We start from the raw sequence: 27,969 nt of genomic DNA, 5'->3' as shown, positions 1-27,969 counted from the left end.
CGTCTCCGTGGTCATGTGGCCGGCATGACTAGACACCAAAGGCGCACGGAATGCTGTTACCTTCCCACCGGAGTGGTCCCTATTTTTCTACTTGCATTTTGATGTGCTTTCGAACTGCTAGGTTGGCAGAAGCTGGGACGAGTAACAGGCGCTCACTCTGTTACGCGGCACTCGGGATTCGACCCGCCAAACTGCCGACCTTCTGATTGACCAGATCAGCATCTTAACCCACTGAGCCACCGCTTCATATTAAATCAATGTAAATTAGTTCAGCAGAATGGAAGCTGCCATTGGTGAGAACATTTCAGGAGATGCTACTTCGAAGGTGAGCGTCCCTCTGCTCACCTGCCAATCCTGCCATCAGCTGACCCATCCATCTGAGATGTCTGAAAAGGAACAGCCTCAGGGGTGGCAATTCTTCTTCGGAGAGGAAAAGAACTAAAGTAGCAAAGTAGGAGCAAACTCGGAGAAACCTTTCAAAGCCACTGCCTGGGTTGCATATGGCTTCAGGAGATGTCTGTCTTCCTATTCCCTGCAGTAGTTCAGTGAGGGTTACAAAAGGATTACATCTGTCTGACAGTGCTTTATTACAAAAAAAAAAGCTGTCATTCTCTTTGCATATATGAATATCAGGCACAGCAGATGGCAAATCTTTCCAGAGGTCTTTAAATAAAAGAAGAGCATAACTGGAAATGAATTTGTTTTATTTCCTGCAAACCTTTGGATTTGGCACTACTGGAATTCCATTCCCAATAAATTGCGTTAGAAGCTTCTATAGGGGTTGAGCACTTCACTTCCGAGGTCCCTCCCATTCATTCCTCCAAACTTTCCTTGCACTTGTGATTGACAACAAAGCAGTTCTTTGACCAAAGGATTGGGCCCCCGGACTCCATTCAGCTAAATAGGCAGATCTGGGATTGTCCAGAAAATCCTCCCAGATCTTTTGAATTCTGTAAAATTCATTTTCATGTACCTGCTTGAGGCTCCATAAATTCTAGCCTGGTGCTAGAATCTGTGAAAGACTACTATGATTTTAGGGTGGAGAAATACTCAAGCACCTGCCTCTACCTCCACTCCTCCTTTTGATGGGCTTCCCTGAGAATTTCATGAGCACAGAGAGTAAATGTCATGTCTGGTGTGTCTGTAGGCCAGCAGAGAGTGAGATCAGCGGTGGAATTCAAGCCAGTTCGCACCAGTTCGGCAGAACCGGCAGCTAATTTTTTGTTGCCCAGGCCCAGAATGGACTTCCGGAAGCGGCATCCACACAGAGAACCGGTTGTTCACCTATTTGAATCCCACCACTGGGTGAGATGTCGCCGAATCTCGCACGAGGGAGAAGATTTCTCCTTAGACTTTGTTGTTGTCAGATAAAAGACGTGAGAAAGGAAGAGAGGAGCAACTCCATCAAGGCTCGGTTAGAGAAATTGGTTGCTCATTGGTTCTTTTTAAGAAAAATTGCAAACGCTGTGAGTCGAAGAAGGGAGATTTTCATAGGTTTGAATATGAGTGAATGTTAAGTTGAAGAGAGACAAAGAAACAGAGAGACAGAGAGACAGAGGAAGACCTTGCAGTGATAGGTAAAACTTCTTTCTTATTGCAAATGAAGGCAAATATACCTGTCCCAGGATACTGTTGCAGGATCCAGATCCGGGTCAGTCACCTGGACTAGAGGCGGTTTTGGACTCATTCTGGATCCCATCTTCAGGGATCCTCTCTGTGGTAGAGGATGGGCTCCAGCATGAATCCAAAAGCTCGGAAGGCTAAAGCTTTGGTCCAGGTAACCGGCCCAGATCTGGATCCTGCTTCTTTCTCATTTCCCATGGGCACAGATTTATCAATCATTAACACAGTGTGGAAATAGAATTTCACTTCTTACTTTCCTCTTTCCTTTTCGTTGTTTCTTTTTGTTAAGGAAAAAAAAAGCTTTTTTTATGTCTTCTCCTATCTCTTTTTCTAGACTGTTATTCCTGAGCATATATTCTTGAATAACTATGAAAGAAAACTGTGGCTTTTTTTAATCTTCAGCCTGGCCATCTCGGATTATTTTATCTGCGAGCCAAACTTAGTCTTACCTAAATTCACAATTGCCCCTGTAGAGGCTGTTTAAGTTTATGTGCCTCTTAGTGACCAATTTGTCAAAATGCCAGCTTTCCAGGGATTGTCTAGCATCTTTTGGACTTGGCTTAGTCTAGGATGCTCACAGTTTTTCTCACATTGTGAAATTATGTTTTCATTGTGTCTTCTGACTCCTTGTTCGTGTTCATGGATGTGGTCTGCTAGTCTTCTGCCTATTTGTCCTACATAGTGGCAAAACCTTCCAAAACATCTTAAAGCAAACCAGAAGATCCACCAGCCCCAGAATCAAAAATAGGAGACATCTAAAACATGCAGTGTCAGGTCTGTAACAGCCACTTGGTGACATCTGTGGGTAGACAATGCTGGAGTATCAATTATCCCATATTTTTTCTAACCTCAATAGATTTTACAGTTGAAGCACCCAAAGAACTCTTTACTTACATGGTTTGCCTGGAGCTTGGAGAAACCACATATGCTGCACTCAGATTGTGAAATAATAATTTCCTTTCTTGCGTTAACTGAACAAAAGTGATGACTTGCAGCAGCAGCGCTTATATGGGGCAAAGAATGGAAAATCAATAGGCTTGCCACTAATTCTGTATCAAATATAAGATTGCTTAGCCATGCCTAAAGGAATTTTTAAAAGAAAACAGTTTTTTTTCTACATATTTGGATCCATTTCGCAGTGGGTAGAGCAGAAGACCACTTTCATTACAGGTCCATTTTTATTAAATATTTTTATAACTTTCTGGCAATCATTACCTGTGAATTTGAGATGGAGTGGAAGTGAGAGAAACATTATTTGAATGGAATAGAGGATGCTATTGAAAATAAACTAAGGTTACCTTATATTTTTTTCTTCACTGTCTCTTCTGGAAAAAATGGGGAAAATGTGTATTTGAGATTTGTGGGTTTCTTTTGGCGCAAGAGAGAATGTTGACGTATGCCAATGGGGAACTAATTAATTTCATAGATGGTCTAATTTACAGGCAATCAATTTTATTTTGTAGTTATGGATTGAATAAATAACTACTTGGGTGATCTCAAAGCACCAAGCAGACTCAAATTGCCCTGGATGAAACAGAAAATCCTAAGGCTAAACTGGGAAGAAGGAAAAAAAAAAGTAAAAAAATTAAGATATGGCAAATCATTTCCATAATGGTGTCAAGAGAATTACACCAACATGTCTGTGAAATCACCAAGAATTAAACCCAACTCAATTTTTCATCTATTATCTCAGTTGATATAAATCTGGTTCTGGATAAATTGAGTATGAACTTTAGTCCCAGAGCAACAACAGATATTTAAAGCATTTAATAAACGGATGTAAAATACATATTGATCTCTAACAGAGGAATGCTGTTTTATTTGTGACAGTAGGTAGGAATTCTTACAATTCTCAGCCATTTGGTTGTCCATCCAACCAAAAGCAGCCTAAGAATGGAAGAAGATTACATGAATAATCCATTTCAGATTTTATCAGGTAATAAGCCTGAATCCAATTCTCTGTATTTTCTTACATCTTACACAAAATAAAAGGGTTTTATTGCAGCCCAACCAAAAATATGTGGAATAAAATCTGATTAAGGTAACTTATATTGATTTAATATGAAGTGGTGGCTCAGTGGGTTAGGACGCTGAGCTTGTTGATCAGAAGGTCGGCAGTTTGGCGGGTCAAATCCCGAGTGCCGCATAACAGAGTGAGCACCTGTTACTCTTCCCAGCTTCTGCCAACCTAGCAGTTCGAAAGCATGTAAAAATGCAAGTAGAAAAATAGGGACCACTCCGGTGGGAAGGTAACAGCGTTCCGTGCGCCTTTGGCGTCTAGTCATGCCGGCCACATGACCACGGAGATGTCCTTGGACAAGCGCTGGCTCTTCGGCTTTGAAACGGAGATGAGCACCGGCCCCTAGAGTCGGAAACGACTAGCACGCATGTGCGGGGGAACCTTTACCTTTACCTAAACAAGAGCTTCCTTCTTCTGTGGTAGCTTCCAAAGTTTTGGTATTTCATATCAATTCACTCCACTTTGACCAGGAAAAAAAACAAAAATCACCCATTGTCTGTATCTAATCAAACTCACAACTTGGGTTCTTTTCTAGATGGGTTTATCTCTGAATAAGAGTGATTTGCCTGAATAGTTGTTTTTTATCATTTACATATGCAAAGGTAACATCTGACTCCTTCCCTTGTGTGCTTATGAATATGTTATAAGTTGAGAGAAAATGTGATTATGTAAATGGTGGTCGTTTATTTGCTATATAGATTAATGTGATGTTTCACTGTGATCCCAACAGCAAGAGGCACACAGTTGAGCTCTACAGCTGGCAGCTCTGCGTGAAGCTGCCCTTCAGCTAAAATCTGAAAAGAAGAAAATAAATTAATCATCTCATTTATTCTGATGGATTTCTTCTCCCCCCATAAGTGTAGTAGAACAGGCTATTTGGAGATTTTAGGGACTATAGAAAATTCAAAAGTGGCAATTGAACATTTGTCAAAGTATTAATGATTCTTGAATCTGTCTGTCTATCTATCTATCTATCTATCTATCTATCTATCTATCTATCTATCTATCTATCTGTATCATTTCTTTTGATCTATCTATCATCTATCATTTCTTTTGATCTATCATCTATCTATCTATCTATCTATCTATCTATCATCTATCTATCTATCTATCTATCTATCTATCTATCTATCTATCTACTGAATATCTCTTTCTTAGCACAGATACTTCAGATAATGAAAGTGCATGTTGCTGTTCTAAGTAATGTTACCATTTATATAAAACTTATATTTAGGAAAAGTTTAGGGTAATGACTAGCTGTTAAGCAAACATTCTGCATTTAGGATAAATTTTGCTTTATGTCCTGATGACCTCAGTATTCTGGGGCTTATTTCTGAATGGACCAGCAAAGGACCATCCAACTGCTCTCAAAATGTCACTTATCTTGTAGCAGATCTTTTAATTTGAGAGGAAACTGGTATCAGAGATGGAATGAAAAAGTTGAGATTCAGTTCACCGGCAATAATGGAGCATAGGAAAGGTCAAGTGATGGCATTTGGGAAAGCTTTCCCCTCTTGCAGACCATTTCAGATTGGAACCCACATTTTTCTGACCCCTGTTTGGCCATGTTTCCTCTTTCCGAACTAATCTCTTCTCTTTGCCCTTTCTATGGAAAGGCCAGTTAGAGGCTGCAACATCTTTCCTACCTCCACTGGCTCGATATAATTCAGGGGTACACATTTTTTAAACAAAATCCATCTCAACAGAATGCAATTTGAGATTAGAGAAACAGGAAGAGGATTGTCCAGGACAGTTTGTATCTGATAGGACTGGGCAGACTTCAAAACTGTCTTGGAAGAAGCAGTTTGGTGCTCATATGTACTTCTCACTTGCCCATTAAAGAACATCATTTTTATTTTTTTTATTTTGAGAAGATGATTTCCCTACTTTAAGGAACTACTATCTTAAATCAACAGCAACCATTTTTGTTTCTTTTCACTCTCATAATTGAACCATGAGTATTGCATCTCAGCTTTAGAAAGTCCCAACCCTCACAAGATGGCAGCAAAAATACATACAGATAGATAGATAGATAGATAGATAGATAGATAGATAGATAGATAGATAGATAGATAGATAGATAGATAGATATAGATTGTTAGCAATCTAAAAAAAATACACAAATATGAGCTGTCATTGTTGTAACTACTGCCTGTTGATGGCCTTCGGTTAGGCTGAAACAGGAAATAAAGATTTGTCCCATGTTTGGGGCCTAGCAAGGTAATCTAAATAGTTAACAAGCATTTACATATATACATATACATACATACATATAACTATATATATAACTATAACTATAACTATATATATAGTTCCTGCAGAGGACAGCTGTTCTTACACATGGAGGAAAGCAGTTTTTCCAAAGCATTTTTGAAGACGCAGCTCTTAAATGTGATTAGCTGTGTTTGGTTTAATGGATCACCAGTTGGGCAGGCCTTGACTTAATAGAGGTTATATCTAGTTCTTTGCTGTTCTAATAATGGCTCTTTTGTGTTTGAGGAAAGGCATGTCGTAGGAAATTAAAAACTGAGTGTTTCTGGAGCACGGTATGGTTTGGAGTATACAAGCTGCCTAGACAGTTAGATGGGAGACCACAAAATATCCCTGGAAGGATATTAAATGTGTGTTATATGGAACAGAAATGAATTTAAACAGACAGACATGACATCAACGTTCAACTGAGAAGAATTTAGCAGAACACACATAAAAGCTCTCCTTTCATTTTTAATCTTCAAACAAGGTAACATCCAGTTATTCAAAAGGATGCAGCTGCCTCAGTGATTAATAGTTGGAAAAAAATAAACACGGTATTTAACAAATGCCTCGTAAAGATCGTTACTCAGTAAATACTGTTAATGAACATAATTAATTTTGCAAAAGTGAAATTTGTTTTTTTTAATGTACAAGTCATTTCTAATGCCATCTCATTACACAGTAAGAAATCAACAGCGACTCATCACTCATCTGCTCAGTAATTAGTCACATATGTGAAAAGTAGTTTAGTTCAACAGGTAGAGAAAAATTAAGCCTTTTCTTTAAATAGTAAAAAACCAACAACACATCTTTTTCTAAACACTAAAACAGGTTTTATTAAAATAAGTTGAAACCATTGCAGGAATGGTATATCTGCAGTAATATTTCCACACAAGGAGAGATAAAACACCTTTCCATGGACATTTCTTATAAAAACCTGGAAAGAATTCACTAATAGCTCAATGAATATTTCACAGACCTGCAGTCCCAAAGCATCCAACTGGGTCAATTCAGCTGTCCATATCACAGAGGCTAAAGAAATGACACTGTCTATGAAACATGAGAGCCAATGAGATATGGATCCAACGACAGCAGTGAAGACAGCCTCGTGAGTGTGGAAGCAAAGCATGAGACATCCAGAGAAGTGAGAAACAAGTCTCCCCATCTGGTAGCTACAGAATTGTCCTCAGCCACCCTCAAACTTAGTTGCATTGGTAGAAAACAGTTGACTATGTTGAAGGCTAAAGGAGAAGCAGATGGCAGAGGATGAGATGGTTAGATAGTATCATTGACACAACAAACATGAATTTGGGCAAACTCCAGGAATACAGGTGGGCCTGGCATGTTGTAGTCCATTGGGGTTGTAGAGAGTTGGATACTGAAGAACAAATCAGAACTTTTAATGAACACACTAACATTAGGTATTTAACGCAAAGGAAAATGAGATGAAATATGAGAGAAGTGGATAAGATTATGCAAAGTTCAGAAAAAAGAGAAGTTTGGGCTTTTCCTTTTTCCCTTGCAAACAATCTGGGATCATCCAGTGAAACCTACGAGATCATGCAGGTGCTTTCAGATGTTTATTTTATTTATTTATTTATTTATTTTAATTCCATTTATATCCCGCCCTTCTCCGAAGACTCAGGGCGGCTTACAAGCTTAGCAGTAGCCTTCATTCTATGTATATGCCTGCTTATTAGGGCTTTCACACAACCCCCAAGCGGCATTATTACAAAGTCAGCTTAATTGCCCCCAACAATCTGGGTCCTCATTTTACCTACCTCGGAAGGATGGAAGGCTGAGTCAACCTTGAGCCTGGTGGGACTCGAACCTGCACTAATGGCAGGCAGCTGGTGTTACTTAAGGAGGCATTAGCCCACTGCTCCACCATGTTGAAGTTCCTTCTTCTTTTTGCTTGTTTTGAGGAATGTCATTGGGTAAATCTGGTGGCATTTGGCTGTATCAAAGGGATGTCAATAAACCTCTAGTTCTAGTCAATGCTGGTATTTTGATTTCTCTTGCTGTCTCTTCCTCTCGCAATCAAACCCTGACTTTCATTTGGATGGCAGAATCTCTGCCCCAGCTTGCTTGAACAATTGGCCAGCAGTCTCCCTTCCTTCAACCATTATCCTACGGTTACCTCGTTGTCCATTCTGTCCTTGGCCGTTCTGCTGAGAGCACTAATTTGTTTCAATCAAAGGCTCATTTGGACTTCGCCAAGTGCAGATCCTATTGTCCCAAAGGTCCAGCTGCAGCATTTGGAACAGTGCAACGGAGCCAGTTGGATTGCTGTGAGCAGCTGGCTGAAAAACCACATTTGGCATCCAAAGCATCAGGATTAGAAGACAAATGGCTACACTGAGCACTGGAGAGAAACAGAGTTAATAGGATGCAGAATCAATTAAGCCTGAATGGATAAAATGGTTGAGACAACTCAGAGGACAGAAGGATATTGTAATGGTTTATTCAGTCTATGACCAAGATAATGTTGTGGGTTTTTTTAATGCAACACCAAAGAAAAATCAAATAGAAGAAATAAAAGACCATGTAAAAAATAAAATATCACATTCAAATGCAGCACACAATGCTATAATGGGGTATTAATTACTTGTGCAAATGTAAATATATAATATTACAGACTATGAAGATTATATACATATACATATAGATAAAATATAGATTTATATATATATGTGTGTGTGTGTGTTAAATGTTGAGAGAGAGAGAGAGAGAGAGAGAGAGAGAGAGAGGTACATATAGATAAACATATAGTTAAGCATATAGATATAGATATAGATGACATAGGTGATATAGGTGATATAGATATAGATGATATAGATGATATAGATAGATATAGATATAGATATATGCATATGCATATACATTTACAAATACAAATCTAAAGTAATAAAATAAAACAGAATTGATACTTTCTCTAACTGGTTATGTCTTATTTTCATTGTAGTAACCCAGAATTTGGCTACTGCACAGGTGACAAAGGGTTTTCAAATCTTCTAGAAGATGGTTCAGGTAGAAATTCTCTGGTCTTCCTGAAAATTTACATTTGTGAATGTAAGCAGAGCTGATGTTTCTGTAGAGTTTTCAATGTAACAATACATGTGAGATGGTTTCAATTTTCTTTCTCGCCATATGGGCAGGTACGTTCAGTTAATAGGGTTCTGGAGTATCTGCCCTGCAGCAGCGTGGATGGTAAAATATTATGCCTGCCTTTGAAAAATGCTGATTATACGGAACTTGCTGGCTTTCCAGATCCCTTATTTATCCTATCCTGGCCACGGTGGAACTTCCTGTTAACTTCAGTCAGGAATTCCATATTCCTTATTCTTTGAATGAACAGTTGTTTGGCTAGGTCATATCCTAATGAAATTAGGATTGGTACAAGAAAACACATATGCCAGAAAACCCATATGTGCCAAATTCTGCTCTATGGCCTGTTTCCGAGGAGAAGGGAAATTGTCTATTAAAACTAAAAAGGTTACTCGAATGGGGAAGAATTCAATTTTGAACCAGTAGTTTATTCTCGTCTTCTGAGCACTTAGCTGGATCGTAGGCGTTCCTGTCTAAAGCTTTAACTGTGCATTTGGTGTTTCCATTGGGTCTAGCCAGGACTGATCTCAAATTTATTTTATTTTTTTATTATTATTATTTTAATTCCATTTATATCCCACCCTTCTCCGAAGACTCAGGGCGGCTTACAAGCTTAGCAGTAGCCTTCATTCTATGTATATGCCTGCTTATTAGGGCTTTCACACAAACCCCAAGCGGCATTATTACAAAGTCAGCTTATTGCCCCCAACAATCTGGGTCCTCATTTTACCTACCTCGGAAGGATGGAAGGCTGAGTCAACCTTGAGCCTGGTGGGACGCGAACCTGCACTAATTGCAGGCAGCTGGTGTTACTTAAGGAGGCATTAGCCCACTGCTCCACCAAGGCTCTTGTGCTTACATTGTGTCCATGCCTCCTTCTTCACATAATTCCTAATTGCGCCCCATAAATGATGTGGGACCTCAAAAGGTTTTAACGCTGGATGGATAATTGTCCTCTGCTTACATAAAAGTGCTTAATAGCACTTGTAGACCTAACAGCTCACTGCACTACATGATTCTGATGCACTTTCCAGATATCTTTAGAGTGGAAAACCATGCCATAATATTTAAATGCAGCAACTTCTCTCTTGCTCTCTGTATTTATTTATTTTGTCCAGTTAATTTAAAAAATAAACAAACAAACCTTGTGCTCTTCTACTCTCCAGGATTGTTGACTGGCTCTTAGCAAAGACAGAATTGTAGATTTACCAAAATTAAAACCCAAGTGATTTTGTCTGCAGTACCAAAATATTGCTGCTATTGTCCTATAGGGTGTGTGAAATGAGTAACAGAATAAAAGAGTTGGAAGGGAACTTGGAGGTCTTCTACTTGGAGTTTCTGCTCAAGCAAGAGACCTCATACTATTTCAGACAAATGTGTTCTGCCCCAGGCTATGTGAGTCCTTGTTATGTTCACAAGGAAAAAAACCCTCTTCCAACAAGCAAGCAGGAACCGCAAGAAAAACCAAAACCCACTTTATTATTCACAGACCTGAGTCAGTGTCCAAGGCAAACAAACACAGTTCACAGAAACTCGATCCTCAACACAAACAGTTGCCTTCGGCAACCAGCACATCCCACACTTTCCCTTTTATTATTCAGCCAAGCCGTGGCTTCCTAATGCCTTCTTCTTTGCCTTTGGAACTGCCCTGTTGCATTCCTCTGCCCCACTCTCTTTTCTTGCCGGTGTTTTCACACATCCTGGATATCTCCCAGCGGTGATTCATCACTGTCCAACTCAGACTCCCAGCACAGCTGTGTCTCAGCCTGAGCACAAGTAGAGGGGCCAGGATCCTCGACTAACTGTAAGTCTTGGAGCTCCTCAGGGCCTTCCTCTGACTCTGATGTCACTTCAGGCCCCTCCTCCTCCTCCTCTGATTCCTCAGACTCAGCTGCTGGATCCACTGGCTGGTGAGGAATCATAACAAAATGGTTGTCCAGTCTCTTTTTAAAAGCCTCCAGTGTTGGAGCACCCACAATTTCCTGGAGGCACATGGATGGCATCACCAGCATAGAGGACCATAGCAATTGCATCCTGCTAGTTTCGATGCATAAAAATCTTGAGCACGAAGAAGGTCCATCATTGAATTGATGCATGAGTTGAAAGGAGATGGGAGCAGGAATACGTTGCATTCTGACTCCTTTCTGAACACTTGTTGTGCCAGCAAAAGAGACCCTAGTGATGTACTATAATTTGTCTCAAAAAGAGGACACCTCTGTCAATGCTTGTATTATTATTTTTTCAAATGTTTCCTAAAGGGCATTCCTGGAAATTGAGTCAAAGGCATGTTTAAAATTTAGAAAGTCCAAGAAGACTTTTCTTTTTATTACTGTATTTTTAGGCAAGATGGTAGACCACCAGAATGTGGTCTCCTGATGACCTCCCTTCTCTGAATCCTGCCCACTCATCTTAGTTTACGCAGTCCAGTCTTGGAGCTTGGGAAGGATGTATTTCAAATAATTGACAAAAGTTGGTGGATCTAAACCCACAGAAATATGGTCCCGTTTACAGCAATAATGGTCATAGCTCTCCATTTGTCCTAGGCATCAGATTGGCATCGCTCACTCGTGGCCAGGTTTATGGATAGACCAGTGAGGTCTTGGTTTTGGAAAACACCCAAACACTTGCATTTGCTTCTAGGTGCTTGATTGCATTTGAAATGACAGCCACGGGAGGCTCAGTCAGGTTTTGCACTGGATCTTGGTTTCATCTCCAGCCAGTGAGACATGACTGGCTGAAAAGGGGAATCCCAAAGATGCTTTTTCACAAGGCAACTGGACTTTCTTGTTTGTTTGGTTTTTTGAAGATGTTTCGCTTCTCATCCAAGAAGCATCTTCAGCTCTGACTGGATGGTGGGGAATAGAAAAAAATATACTCCTGCAGACAGCTGTTAATTTGCATTCTTTTAATGAGTTGTTAAAGCTACCTGGAGGCTTATCTGTGTCTTCAGGGTCACCTGAATAGCGCAAATGGGTGTGGAGCCTTTTGGGAACTGTTGAAAGGACTGTGTTGTACACCTGAGATAGATGATGTTGGATCCCTCCCCCTCTGTTGAGAGAGGGCTGTTCAGTTTTGACACAAATAGCCTATTTGACCCCTCTTTCAAACCAGAGGTCCTCTCTGTCCAAAATGTGTACTTTACTGTCTTCAAACAAGTGGCCTTTGTCTTTCAAAGGCAGATGGACAGCTGAATCCTGTCCTAATAGGTTTGTTCTCCTATGTTGTGCCATGTTTATGAAGTTGTTGTTTGGTTTCCCCAATGTACAGATCTGCACATGGCTCACTGCTTTGTAGTGCATATACCACGTTGTTCAGTTTGTTGTCTGGATGTTTTATCCTTGGGGTGGACAAGCTTCTGCCTTACTGCATTCTTAGGTTTGAAGCGTGCACATAGGTTGTGTTGGTTGAAGAAACTCCTGAGCTTTTCCAATATTCCTTCAATGTATGGAATGACTACATTGCTTTGTTTATTGTTTTTTCGTTTTTTGTCTGTTATGGAGAAGCTCACGCTAGGTCTTTTTTGAGATTTGATGAAGGCCCACTTGGGATAGCCACATATTCTGAGGTCTTCCATTCCCCACCATCCAGTCAGAGATGAAGAAGCTTCTTGGATGAGAAGCAAAACGTCTTCAAAGAAAAACAAGAAAGTCCAACTGCCTCGTGAAAAAGCATAACTATGACCTGGATGACTGGGAATCTCCATAGACACTGAAAAAGGGAAGGATAAGTAATCTTTGCCAGGAGATGCTGACTGCTCTCCCAGGATTTTCTGTTCTCTGGAAATCTGATGGTTTCTGAACGTCGATCTCTAGCATGCTACGAAGTACACAGATCTAGTGCACAACCTTAGCTCGAAGTGTGACACTGAAGAAATTCCCTACTCTTCCATACCTGGTCAACATCCATCCATCTTTCCATTCTACAAATTCTGATTCTCTCTTTCTTTCTCATTCACCTTCACTGTCACTTTCTCTCTGCACCCTGAGCAGCAACGTCAGGGAATCCACCAAAATAATCAATAAACAATAAATGTTTTTTTCCCCCTCAGTATAACTTGTAAACATGATATGAGAATTTGATTGAAAAGTATCAGATGGCAGCTGAAGCTCTTGGTCAGTGGGACTGCCTTGCCATTATGGCTTCCTTGCAAACCTTTGGGAAGAGCCCTGATTTAATTGAGTGACCTTTTTCCTTACACACAGATACACAAAGGTTGCTGCCCATCAAGGGATACACAGTAGAATTGGACTCACTTTGATCTGGTCCCACGCCAAATGTATTTGGGTCATCAGAGCAGACATTTGTAATGTCCATCAGTCTGGAATTTCCATTGTCATTTTAGATACAGTAATTAAGCCTCACGTTGCAGACACAAACAATGCAAATCTGGGAGGAAATAAGTCTGTTTATTCTTGAAAGGTAGCTTCTCCTGTGTGAATCAAAAGTTGGAATTAAGATTGCTGGAAGAAATATCAACAACCTAAGATATGCAGATGATACCACTCTAATGGCAGAAAGTGAAGAAGAACTAAAGAGCCTCTTGTTGCGAGTGAAGAAGGAGAGTGCAAAACTTGGGATGAAACTTAACATGAAGAAAAGCAAGATCATGGCATCCAGCCCTCTCAATTCCTGGCAAATAGATGGGGAAGAAATGGAGGTAGTGACAGATTTTATTTTCCTGGGCTCCAAGATCACTGCAGATGGGGACTGTAGCCAAGAAATTAAAAGACGCTTGCTTCTCAGGAGGAAAGCCATGGCAAATCTAGATAGCACACTAAAAAGCAGAGACATCACCCTGTCAACAAAAGTGCGTATAGTCAAGGCTACGGTCTTCCCAGTTGCAATGTATGGCAGTGAAAGCTGGACCATAAAAAAGGCTGAGCGCCAAAGAATTGAGGCCTTTGAACTCTGGTGCTGGAGAAGACTCCTGCGAGTCCCTTGGACTGCAAGGCGATCAAACCGGCCGGTCCTAGAGGAGATCAACCCTGACTGCACTTTAGAAGGCCAGATCCTGAAGCGGAAACTCAAATACTTTGGCCACCTAATGAGAAGGAAGGACTCACTGGAGAAGAGCCTAATGCTGGCAAAGATTGAGGGCAAGAGAAGAAGGGGACAACAGAGAATGAGGTGGCTGGATGGAGTCACTGAAGCAGTAGGTGTGAGCTTAAATGGACTCCAGAAGATGGTAGAGGACAGGAAGGCCTGGAGGAACGTTGTCCATAGGGTCGTGATGGGTCGGACATGACTTCGCAGCTAACAACAACAACAACAATTAAACCTCACATTGCAGACACAAACAATGCAAATCTGGGAGGAAATAATTCTGTTTATTCTTGAAAGGTAGCTTCTCCTGTATGGTTTTATAAGCAGTTTAATGGATTAGATTTAAAAGTCCCTTATTTATTTCTCCACTAAGCTTCATAGCTGTATTTTAATAGAAACCCATGAGGAAAGAGGAGTCTTATTAACAAAATGTATCCATGATGAAGCAAGTAAATTTTTATTTTATCTCCGTGGCTATTGATAAATATTCATAACTCTGTTGGTTTGGGAATATTGGAGCTCTCATAATTCAAGTTTTTAATTTCATCTTCAGACACCCCATTATGAATCTGATCTTCATCAGAGCTTCATCTTTTCCAAGCACTATTATTATTGTTAGATTTTATCCAGCCCTCTTATTTTATTTAATATGGTCAACCGAAGGCAGCAAATATGCTTCCTTTTTCTGCCTCCTTTTTCCCCCACCAAAACAGCCCTGTGAGGTAGGCCAGGGTGGGATGGAGGCACTGGCCCAAACTTACCCAGCTGGCTTTCTTGCCTAAGAGAGGCCTAGAACTCACCATCTCCTCATCTTCTCCACAACACTGACTGTCCAGTTTATATAGTTCATTGTTATATGTATTATGAACTGCCTAGAATCTTAAACTCACTTCTGACCATCACATACAGATTAACATTACAGATCGAAGAAAATATGGCCATCTTAGAAATTATAAATGCACTCCTACTGACAGATTTCCTTCCTTCCTTGAGGAAAGAAAAATCAGTGTCACTTGAGAAGTTTCCAAAGGCCACCCTGGTGCTTGTAACGAAAATTCCCTGAAGATTGGGCTCAGATGTAATGGAATACCCTTAGGTTATGCTAAGGTTTGAACATACAGTAACTATAGCATAACTATAGAATAGAGATTACATTTAGCTGGGAGTTGGGCAGCTTATAGATTTAGTAAATTATTCTTAAAGTTATTTCTGCTCAAGTGAGAATACCTTGGAATCTAGTGTCCTTTCAGATTCAATTTTATGTGGAATTTTTTTGGGGTTATTTGGAAAGTTCTAAACTTTAATCTGAACAATCTAATTTCAGCTTTCTCCTTCTCTCTGCCCCAGCACGTCTTGCTTATCTACTGTCTCTAAAAAGACAAAGCCTTATCTTGGGGGATTTGACTCTGTATGTGACTAAGACCATGTCAAGATCAGAGTCGCCGTTGTCTGAAACCCAATCAATGTATGGCTTCCAGTTAGACTGAGTGGCTGCCAAATCTGCTTTCCTAACATATTGTTTATTAATACTTGCAATGTATTATTATTTTACATTATGCTAGTGTAATTTATTCTTCTTAATCTTTATTCTCTAGACGCATTCAGTATTTAACTGAATGGGATCTCATTCACTTTTACTTCTATTTCCATTTGTATTTTGTTTATATCTCATATGTCAAATGACCATTTTCCATCCTTTCATATTTTGCTGGCAATTCTGTTGGCTATTAAGACCATGCAGAGCTGTGTCAGGGAAATTTAATTTTGAAAGGACTCAATTAAATCACCTTGTCCAAGCAGGGGAATAGTTGTTGATGTGTCTCTTGAACCTCAGTGCTAAGAGATGGATCAATACACTTTCCTGTCTGTGTGAATACCAATGATATCAGTCTGTAGCATGAATGTCCCATTAGGGCATTTGTCTAGGCAAATATGTCATTAAAATTAGGGCAGCAATGCTTCCCGACAGTCTTTCTCAACCTTGGCAGCTTTAAGATGTGTAGACTTCAACTCCCAAAATTCCCCAACCACCAGGACAAAGAAAAAAGTGCTGAGAAAGAATTCAAAAGAAAGAGAAAGAGACTTTCTTGAGGTGAAATCCTAGAAACACTTGAGGGGGTGAAAATAATATAGGCAATTTTTGTAAGTTTTCCAAAGCCTTTTCACTCAGGTTGCATCCCAACTGATGCCATCAACTGACACCAGAAAGTCTGCCCAAAGCTTTGCTTCTCCATATATAATATATTCTTATCTGTGTGGTTCTTAAAGAAAGATTCTTGTTCATCTCATAAATTAAGCAATTCTCAGTGAAGGATCACACAACCAGCAAGGATCTCTAAGTTCATCTCATTTGCAATCAGGCTTAAGAAAAAGAAAAAGCCAATACTTTGAGGCTGAATCCAGCTAGAATTGAGGCTATGGTGTTAATTTCATGCACTGTATCAATGTTACTTAAATCTGAAAAGCTTTTTCAAAACTCAGGAGCCTTTTAGCTCTATTGTCCAACAGCTCCTCTTAAGCGTCAACTACAGCTACTCCAGTAGACTTTTTTAAAAAAAATAACTTTCCAGCACAGGATATCAATAACTTCAGAATCACATCTAACTATCCCTTAAAATTTAAAGAACACCAAGATGTTGAAGTGGCTCACAGGTTCTCACTAAACGCAGAGATGGTTTGGCAAGATTAAAAGAACATCTCAGCAAGTTAGCAAAAGATCCCTGAAAAAAACATTTTTTCCACCAGGTCTTCAGTCATGCATTTTAGGAGAAATATATCACAGGGCTTCTGGCAGAGCAGGTCTGCAATTCTCTCAAGCCACAACACAGATGCTAGCACCCTCTTCTCTATAGTTTTCGGGTAAAAAAATCCATACAGATTGGTAAATCAAAGGTAGACATTTGAAAGCTACGTCTCAAAAGAGCTAGCAACGTTTAGGAACAACAGTAATAAAATGCATTATGGTGGGACATTTTTCCAAGTCTATAAATTAATTTAAGTTTTATTGTATCTACTGTCCTTCAGAGACAAAGTCAGTATTTTTCTTTGGATTCGTCTTTTGCACAGATACACACAATGCTAGCCATACTGTTTAACCTAAGCCCATATTCTGAGCATAAGTCTTTTATCTTTTATCTTTTATCCACCCAGTGCGTTCCCACAGAGATGGCCTCCTCAGGGTGCCACCGGTCAAAGAATGCCGACTGGTGGCCCCCAGGGGGAGGGCGTTCTCTGTGGGCGCCCCGGATTTATGGAACCATCTTCCGGTTGAGCTCCGGATGGCACCGGATCTTCGCTCCTTCCGGCGCGACCTAAAGACTTACCTGTTCGAACAAGCCGGCCTGGCCTGATGGGCGATGGGTTTGGGTTTTTATTGCTTTTTATCTATTTAACGTATTGTTATAGTTCTTGGGCATCTTGTTTAATCTCTTTTAATTTTTGTATTCTTGTCTTTTAACATGTATTGCCCTGTTCACTGCCCTGAGTCCTTCGGGAGAAGGGCGGTATACAAATAAAATTATTATTATTATTATTATTATTATTATTATTATTATTATTATTATTATTATTATTATTATTGTTGTTGTTGTTGTTGTTGTTGTTGTTGTTGTTGTTGTTGTTGTTGTTGTTATTCACCACCCAGTTAAATACCACTTCTTATTAATTTGACATAAGACATCCCATGTTATAGTTATGCTGCCTAGCTATTATATGCAAGCATTTCTGAGGTTGATTTGGATCCTGCTTATTTGCATTGTTCCTTAGGGCTCTCATTGTCTATTCCTCTCCTACCCACCGTTTCTTTCTCTTCTGATATTATATGTCACACTTTCCCAGGCAAACATGTATCTACAGACTTCTTTGCAAATGCAGATTTTTTTTCCACCTGTACAACTGTTTGCATCAGATTCTTCCCTGAGTTGGCTGGTGGGATTTCCAGTAGCCCCTTCCTCCAGAGAGTAGAGCTTACTTGCAATTACAACTGGCTCATGAATGAAAATAGAGGCACATAGAATAGAAGCAGGAAAAATATCATCGTCTATCCCACTGGTTATAAAACAGATTATGGCAAGAACCATCCACAATTAGGTGGCTAGAGAATCCAGGTCCGATCAAAGCATATACTGTATGCTCAACCTTTTATCCCTACAATCTCATATAATACTATCTGCAATGGACAATTGACCATTATGTAATTTCACATCATGGTACTTGCACTGTTTATTGTTACTGCTTTATTTCGTTGTGACCATTGTTTACATTTTTTATCATTTTTTTTTCTTGTTCTATGGTTGTAAAGCCTCTTAAAGTAGCTCCATGGTGAGATGGGCGGCAAATAAATTTAACAAACAAATAAATAAATAACATCCAACCCCACAATTGTGCTGCTCACATAGAAATCTGCTGAATCGAGGTACAGTTTTTAAGATGCTGGAGAATTATAAGGACACCTAGGAAAAGTCCATGAGCTTCCTAGCCCGCCCAAGACAACACAGATGGGGACAAACAGTGCAAGATCTTTGAATGTGCTTTGTGCTTTTCAACCTCTTCTTACATATGAGGCCAGGGTTGATTTCAAATTAACAACCATAAGTGTGGATGCTTTGGGACAGATTTCAATCCCACATGAAACACCATAATCCAGGTAACTGGAAGGCTGAAGCAGAATGTTTGGCCTTGTTCAAAATCATTCAGTCCAGCTGCCCTCATGGATATGGTGTGAAGAGTTTATTCTAGGTAATCAAGTGGTAATTTAAAAAAAAAAATTCGGGAAGGAGTGAGAACACCACAGGGAACATCAGGGATTAGAAGTGCACATAAAAATTCATTTTGTAGAGCAAGTGTCTTTTTCCTAGTGTCCCCTCTATTTAAAAAAGACCAGTGCTCTAATTAAGCAGTCCAACTGTATTGCCTCTTCAAAACAGAAGACTTGCTTGGTTGCTTTGTAAATGATGCGAGGTATGGGAATTCCCTTGGGATTCTCTAAAAAGGAGAAGTCCTAGCCATATTTTACTTTGCCTTCATCTAGACACGGATTGATTCATCCAGATCTGTTCCGAAGGGTTTAAGACAGAGTTCTTTTAAATCATTGTTAGTAAGGAGTAGGGAAGAGAGATGCACACTAGCTGATGACAGAGAAAAAATATTTAATCGCTAAACACAAGTAAAATTGGCAGATGGTCACCAGGAGTTAACTGTGATCTGATGATACGTAACATTTAGCAGACCAGGGGTGTCAAACTCAATTTCATTGAGGGCCGCATCAGCATTGCGGTTGCCCTCAAGGGGCCAGGTGGGTGTGGCCTGAGTGGGCATGGCCTACTGGGTGGGCGTGGCTAGAGTGTGTATGGCCTACTGGGTGGGCGTGGCCAGCTCTACATCGTTGGCATCAAGGGTGCCTATGGGGGCCCGGGCAGGAGTGGGACAGATCTGAGGGTCTCTGGCAGAAGGAGGGTCTCTGGGCCAGGGCCAAGGCAGTGGGGGCCATTCCCTCACTGTTTCCAGGATGGTTTCGTGGGCCACATGAAACCACTTCATGGGCCGGATCCGGGCCCCCGGGCCTTGTGTTTGACATGTCTGTAGTAGACTGAACCTTTCAGTGGGGTTAATATGGCGTCCTCCAGAAATGGATATAGTGGTGACTCATTATGCCTGTTTCTTGGGTGTCAGCTGGAGCTATGAGATGTTGACTTCTCCTACCTAGAATATGTCACAAGATGTCTTCCCTTGAATTGTAAGAATATTGTCATAATAGAATAGAAGGTTTGGAATGATCTTGGCCTTCTAGTCTCTGTGTCAGAACCCATATATTCTAAGGGGCTTTTTTCTTTCTTTAACTCAAACTCTGTTCCCTCTATACTTCTGGGTTCTGCCATGCTCCTGGAGGGGAGAGGCTAAAAGCACTGCGGGTTATTGCTTTAGTTTCCTCTACCACTACACTGTAACACTTTGCTGTTTCTGCATACTTCCTCTGTGAATTATATCTCCCCTTGATGTCAGCTAGAAAGGGGGGTGGGGCAGAAGAAAGGAATACACCTCCGGCAACTGGTTTATCTATGCGTTCGGAAGGGAAGGTGTGAAGAGCCGACAAAACATCGCTGCAATCCTGACAAGCCTAGCGTTATCTCCTCTGTCCCACAACGGACTTAACACCTGAGAATTGGCCCATTCGAACTGACTGGTGAGGTTTGCTTGGGACACTTTTAACCTATCGATCTGAGCAGGAAACCCTCAGATCCTGTTTATTATGCCTGCTGTCAGCTTCTCCTAATAAAAGTTCCTTTTGGAAGAAACGGCTTCCACGAGTTCTGCTTTCTTAGGAAGAGGTTTTGAAGTGGGCCCTGACACTCTGCTCAGGCAGGAAACCTTATACCATTTCAGATATTGTATTGATCTAAGTTTCTGTTCTTCCCTGGGAACTCCAGATTTTCTTCCCTGCATGCAACAAGCCAGAGAAGATCAGAGACCCGATGTTGACACTGTTAGAAGGATCTTGAAAAAGCTAACTATGATCAAATCTGATTTGCGCTTAGATGAATGACAGCTAGGATAAACTGCGGATTCAGCTGAAGAGTTTAAAAATAATAAAACAACTAAAACCTGGAAAAAGTCAAGACAAAAAATTCAATTCAGTTGCAACAAAAACTACATGTGCACCACACATGACCAGAAGCTAGGTTATTAAATATGTTAGAGAGTTCTATTCTGTACCAGCCTGCTACCAGCCCTGCAGAAAAGGCAGGGACAACCCCTTTTTCAAGAAGGCAAGAGGCTGGAATTACGCCTGCCAAATTTATTACTACAAAAACAAACGGAACAAGACAAACCAAGAAACCGGAGCTTTAAGAAACATGAACTATCCGAGCGGTTGCCTTCAGCAAACCAGCCCTCCCATGCATTCCCCTTATATAGAGTTCAGGGCGTAGCCTCTCTCTGCCTCCTTCCGAGAAGCCCCATTGCCTTCCTCTGTTTACTCCTAATTGACTGCCTCCTGCGTCGGGCGTCCTTGAACAGGGCCAGCTGTGGGTCATCTTCATCCACGCTGTCAGGCTCACACAGCTGGGTCTCCGTGGTGACCAAGTGGGAGGGGCCTGGCTGAGGGCTATCATCAGCAAGATCTTCAACCCCCTCAGCAAGGTCTTCAACACCCCCCTCCTCCTCCTCTGAGTCGTCCGACCCAACTGCCGAACCCACAGGCTGACCCTGAATCACAACAAGTTCTCACTTTATGTATGGGCACAATAAATTTGAGTAAATAAGAAAAATCACAGTTTCAAAATGTTTGTGAAGTAGTACTTAAAAAACATGCAAAGACACTGCATATAAGCAAAATTCATGCATGCGAAAGTATAACAATCAACACAAACACAGTCTTGGGTGTTCTAGAGAAAAACACAACACTGTTCTCCAACAAGGTAGCATTACACAAAAGAAATAAATATGACATATGAAGAACCAGTAGGGGAAAAGAACATTGTTATAAATCAAGCTGAAGCAAAATTATATTGCAGAAAGAAAAGGAAAACAAAGTGACTCAATATTAAATTTGGGGGAAAAAATCCTATACAGATGTTTGAATACACTTAAGTCCCAGTGACTTTCATTTGCATTGTTTTCGGATGGTGATCTTTACTGCAAGCATGGGGAAAATTACAAATTAGAAGCATGCATTTTATGAGCACAAAACGGTCGGTGAGTTTGGAGATTCTTTTGGATCCTAGGAAATGAAAAGTACAAGCAGTAATTATTCTGATGGAGTAACTAGAATGCTGTCTTTAACTTTAGCAGGGTGGCCATTGGTTTTTACTCCTGGTCAGAAATTCACAAGCAGGAGAAGATGGGAACCTTAGTTCTTCTGAGATTTTCTCCGAAATAAGATGAAATTCTTCCAATATTCCTTCATCTACCAACTGCCTGTACTTATTGCAAAGGGAGTTTTAAAGAGACCATAAAGATATTCTTCTATTTGAATAAAACTTTATTTATGTTCCAATTTTCCTAACAAAACGTGGAGACCGTACCAATTGCTACTTAGCCATTTGGGGTCTTAGTGACATCAAGATGATGAACAATTTTAATGCCATGGTAGCAAAACCCTAGATATTGTTCTCTTACAGCATCAGTCTAGTGTAGATTAACGGGGGTGGAGGCATTACGTTCACCAAAGCTAAAAAAAAAAAAGCCTGCTGAGCTTCCAAGGAGATATTTTGACGTTTTCTAGTTGTACCACACAAACATTCCTTTGCCCAAAATCATCGGTGAGATTGCATGGACATAATTGATAGAAAAGCCACTTCTGAGTAATAATAATAATAGTAATAATAATAATAATAATAATAATAATAATAATAATAATAATAATAATAATAATAATAATAATAATAATAATAATAATAAACCTCAATTGCTGTATGTAAATGGAGGACAAAAGCTGTTGGGTTTTCACAGGAACAAGGTAAGGATGGATAGGTAATTGGCAAAGTGAATCTGACCTTTAAGCTTTACACGTTCTACTCCTGGTAAAATCAAACTTTCCAAATCCCGTGTAATATTTCCATTCGCTGAATGACAAAATCAATTTATTAGACCTGGGTAAAACTGGCTTAAATCATTTCCACATTTTCCCCCTCAATTGTTCTATTAGATTTTTAATTTTATTTCTTTTAAATGTACTAATAGAAACCTTGGTGGAGCAGTGGGCTAATGCCTCCTTAAGTAACACCAGCTGCCTGCAATTAGTGCAGGTTCGAGTCCCACCAGGCTCAAGGTTGACTCAGCCTTCCATCCTTCCCAGGTAGGTAAAATGAGGACCCAGATTGTTGGGGGCAATAAGCTGACTTTGTAATAATGCCACTTGGGGTGTGTGTGAAAGCCCTAATAAGCAGGCATATACATAGAATGAAGGCTACTTGCTAAGTTTGTAAGCCGCCCTGAGTCTTCGGAGAAGGGTGGGATATAAATGGAATTAAAATAAAAAAAATAAAAAATAAACATAGAAAACTGATGGCAGCAAGAGATTTGATGGTCCATCAAGTTTGACTTTTGAATTTTTGTTTATTCATTTGTTTTTATTTATTTATTATATTTAATTATTACATTTTTGTCATATTTATTTATTGTTATTTTTCATTTTTAAAATGAAATTTAAATGTGTGGGGGTGATACTAATATGTAGAATTGTACGCTACTTCCTCTTAAGATTCTAGGCAGCTCATAATAAATATAATTATGAAATGAAAAAGAGATTGCATTCAGAAGGCACTCTTGTAATTTGGTTGAATTGTGTATGTTTGTGTATCTAGAAATAGAAAGTACTAAAGATTGTTAGCCTGTCATTTGTAAACTATATTAATAACAAAGTGGTTAAGAGAAAAAAGAAGAATAATGAGCATATTATGCAAAAGTATAAAAGTATTAAAAAATGTGAATAGTAATAAGAGAAAGACAAGGTTGAAATTCCACCACTGTCTGTGAACAAAATGTTATTGTGATCAACTTATAGAAAATTTACCATGGCTTCAATCCCCAATCATCCCAAATATTAACCTAATGAGACAATCCAGGGAGGTATGTTGACTCCCTGGAACAAAAATCAAAGATGCGGCTGGGAACCTAATCAAAATAATTAGACCCACAGATTGCTACCCTTTCCTCCTCCTCCACATTGGGATGAATGACACAACAAAGAACCTGAGTACAATAGTGACAGATTATAAGCAACTAAGCAATAAAGTTAAGAAGCTACAAACACAAGTCGTGTTCTCATCAGTACTCCCAACAAAAAGCCAACACCCACTGAGGGGGAAAAAGAATTCTAGAAATAAACCATTGGCTAAAGGGTTTGTGTAACCAAGAACACTTTGGTTTCCTGGACCATGGACTGCATTTCCTACATGAAGGACTCTTGGCAAGGGATGGGCTGCATCTCACAAAAACAGGGGAAACTGTACTCAGAAAAAGACCAGCCCAACTCATCAGGAGGGCTTTAAACTAGAATTGAGGGGGAAGGATGACAAATCTTCAGAATCTCTAGAACCCAAAACCTATCATAAATCCCAAGAAAACAAATCAAACAATGAGGTAGGCAGTGATGAGAAAAAAGAAAAACTGAAACAACAATCAGGAGATGCAGGAAACATACCCATGGACAGACATAAAAGTCTTAAATGCTCAAAGCTTGGGGAACAAACAGGGCGAACTAGAAGCAATAGTACATGAGGGACGGTATGACATAGTTGACCTTATAGAAACCTGGAGGGATGAAACCCATGACTGGAATGGACTGATGGATGGATACAAATTGTTCAAAAGACACAGGTCTACAAAAAGAGGAGGGGGAATTGCACTATATGTAAGAGAACACTACATTTCTACATGATCAAAGATAAAATCTCTCCAGAATGTATATGGGTAAATATAAAAGAGGAAAAACATGACATTGCCATAGGTGTATATGACAGGCCGCCCAACCAATCAGAAGAAATAAATGATTTTTTTGCCAACCAGTTAACAAATATATGTAGGAAGCATACCACAGTAGTAATGGAGATTCAACTATCCAAATATCAACTGGGAGACCAACTCTGCAGCGAACAGGAGATCAAACAGATTCCTAACCGACCCGGCAGCTTTGTCATCCAAAAGGTGGAAGAGGAAACTAGACATAAAGCTATACAAGACTTAATTCTTACTAATAGAGAAGAAGAGATTGAGGGAGTTGAAGTTGCCAGAACCTTGGGTGAAAGTGACCACATCATACCAGAATTTAATATAATGCAGACGCTAGCAATAGTAAACAATCCAACCACTGCCTTAAACTTCAAAAGAGCTGTTTTTAACAAACTCAGAGAGAACCTAAGAAAGATCCCATGGATGAAAATAATAAAGGGGAAAACAACCCAAGAAGCATGGGAAACTCGGAAAAAATGTGATCTTAAAAGCCCATACCAGCTCAATACCACTGAAAAAGAAAAACAAGAAATTCAAGAAGAAACCAGCAGGGCTGCACAAAGATCTCTCTGACAAACCAAAAGACAAAAAGGACAAATACAAAAAAAAATGGAAAGAGGGACACATAACTAAGGCCGATTATAGCAGACAGCCAGAACATACAAAGATGAAGTCAGGAAAGAAAAGGCTCAGAACGAACAAAGACTTGCAACAGAAATCAAGGATAATTTAAAAAGTTTCTTCCAATATATTAACAAGAAAAACAACCGGACTTTCTTGGGGTTTTTTTTCCTTGACAACATTCTGTGTTTCTGATCAATCTCAGTTTCTTGGATGAGATGTGAAATGTTTTCAAGGAAAAAACCAAAAAAAAGTCCAGTTGCCTTTTGGAAAAGATCCTTTGGTATAAACATGACCTGGATGATCGGGAATTTCCATAGACTTCTGCAGATTGGTTCTTTACATTCCCTACATTCAGTCACCTACAAGGTCTAGCAAAGTAATTGGGTGGTTAGATGAGTGATGAGTTGTTAACTTACTCTAACTTACAAATATTATTTTTCCCTCTTTGCCACTGGGCAATTCAGGTGGAGGAGAAGCATGAAATAATAATTATACTGTAGCTTGCTGTTGATAAGGACCTGTCTTTGTTTCTGCTCAACCTCAACTTTCTAAAGGAAGCTGAATTAATATCTGTCCTTTCTGATAAAGTATGAACATTGAGTGCATTGAAGGTGCTATGTTGAAAAAAATAATTAGGGCTTTTCAGCTTGTAAATTACAGATCATTCTGCAGCACTTTGTATAAAAATTCAGCACTTTTACAAAGAATTAAAACCTTGTGGGGTTAATATTAGCAAAGAACATGTCTTCTGTGATTCAATATTAGTCAACATTTCAGTGGAAGCCAGAAACAGAGAACTTAGACAAATTAATATTACTTTTATTAAGAACACACATTCCATTGAGGTAAAATTGGAAATTGCATGAGTTATTTAAGATATTGTTACATAGAAACATAGGTAAAATAGTATTCTGCAGAAAATTTAGCAAAAGTTTATCTTTTATAGGTTGAACCTATTCTAGTCTTGCTTTCAAACTCTTAAATCAATGCTTTTCTTTTATTTTTTGACAGGCAAGTATTATTTCCAACATACAACATTCCTAAAGGAGAGCTCTACAAATTTTCCATCCTATCTCACCACAGAACTGGAAGAGATAATTCCATCAAGCTTCTCAAGAATTATAGAAAAAGTCTCCGATATTTTGCCTGAGATTTTCCAAATGCAACACAGCGTTGTAGTGTCAGATTGCTGTTAATAGCCTAGGAACAATGGCTGTAAAAAAACAAATGAATGAGTTTTGTAAAATGGGGAATGCTGAGACTTGCAATGTGCTACTTAAGCATCTGTCTGTTGAAAATTATGAGGCAATTTTAAGGCAATTCTTGACTCAGCTGGATAGCTTAGGGACTTTCTGAGGAGAAGCAATTGTTATGTATCTAATCTTTACAGGATGATGGCCATCTTAGGAGAATTAAAGGTATGATGGATGAGCAAACCTGAGGGGATCAGAGACAAATTGAAATATGTTCACTTGGCATTTTAATGGGCTGGACAGAAGGACAAATAAGCCAAATCTGAAAGAGAACGGGTGTGGGCCTTGCCATTGCTCAAACCTGTCAAAACAGTGACTTTGGCAACTTATATTTCTCTGGTGACTCACTTTTTATTGTCTCTCTTGAGACAATAGAGTCACCCATCTGTCAACTTTCATACAACAGTTAGAGAGGAAAATGTTTGCCAGAGCTTATTAGTTGACACACTGTTGACACAAAGTCACTCTGAACTAGAAGGAATTTCCTATGTGATGAGGAACAGGATGTCATACAAGTTAGTAAAAAATAATAATAATCCAGGGACTGACAACTATTACTCATCAAATTAAGCTTTTACCAAGGCAATTATCGATGCTAAAGGTAAGAGAGAGAGAAATCAAATAAGACCTGTGCAAAACAAAGACATTTTGAATCTGCAAACAAACCAAGGGGATGGTTGGCATACAAGTTGCAAAAATGAAAAGAACTAAAGTGATTAAAGTGACAAGAAAGAAACGTTGTAATAAAGTAACAGATAATGCCAATATGTGAAAACTGTTTTATCCCTGTTATACACTATTTTATACAAAGGTCAAGAAATTTCTTTGGGAAAAGGGGATGGATATTTATGCAAACAGAATTTCCTGAAGATTGCAGAGTATCAGAAGGCACCATGTCCAGATGGAGTGTCAGCCATATTACAATATGCCAATAAATATTTTTAAGATTAGCTTTTACAGTTTTTACAAACAACAATGGGTAATATTTTACAGAATAGACAGATTCTTGACAGTTGCAAATAGGCTAAAATAACATTAATACCTAAGAAGAGACAAGATTTGACTTTAACAAGAAATGTTTTTTATTTTAGTCAATACATCTTTGGGCAATGGCTATACCAGAGGTAGGCTCTTTTATGACTCGTGGACTTCAACTCCCAGAATTCCTGAGCCAGCATGGCTCAGCTTGGAAACCTCTCCCTTCCCCTCAGCATGGCTGGCTCAGGAATTCTGGGAGCTGAAGTCCACGAGTCATAAAAGAGCCAAGGTTGCTTATCCCTGGGCTACACCATTTAAATAATGGCAAAATATATTTATATCTAAATTTATATGGCAAGGGAAGAAACCGTCTTCCTAAATGCAGAGCAGATTTCTTGTCTGTTTTGGAGTATGCTAATTTAATGCAGAAAATCATCAATCATTTTGTCCCAAAGATGCTTTTCAAAAGGCAACTGGACATTCTTGTTTTTGTTTTTTCCTTGAAAACATTTTGCTCCTTGTCCAAGCTTTTCATCCAAAAAGCTTCTTCAATCGTGACTGAGCTCTGGTTCAGAATTCTGAATCTGAAGAAGCTTCTTGATTCAGTCAGAACTGAAG

The sequence above is a fragment of the Vipera ursinii genome, assembly GCF_947247035.1.
Source record: "Vipera ursinii genome assembly, chromosome: 5".
Taxonomy (NCBI): domain Eukaryota; kingdom Metazoa; phylum Chordata; class Lepidosauria; order Squamata; family Viperidae; genus Vipera; species Vipera ursinii.
This window is presented reverse-complemented; position numbering follows the sequence as displayed.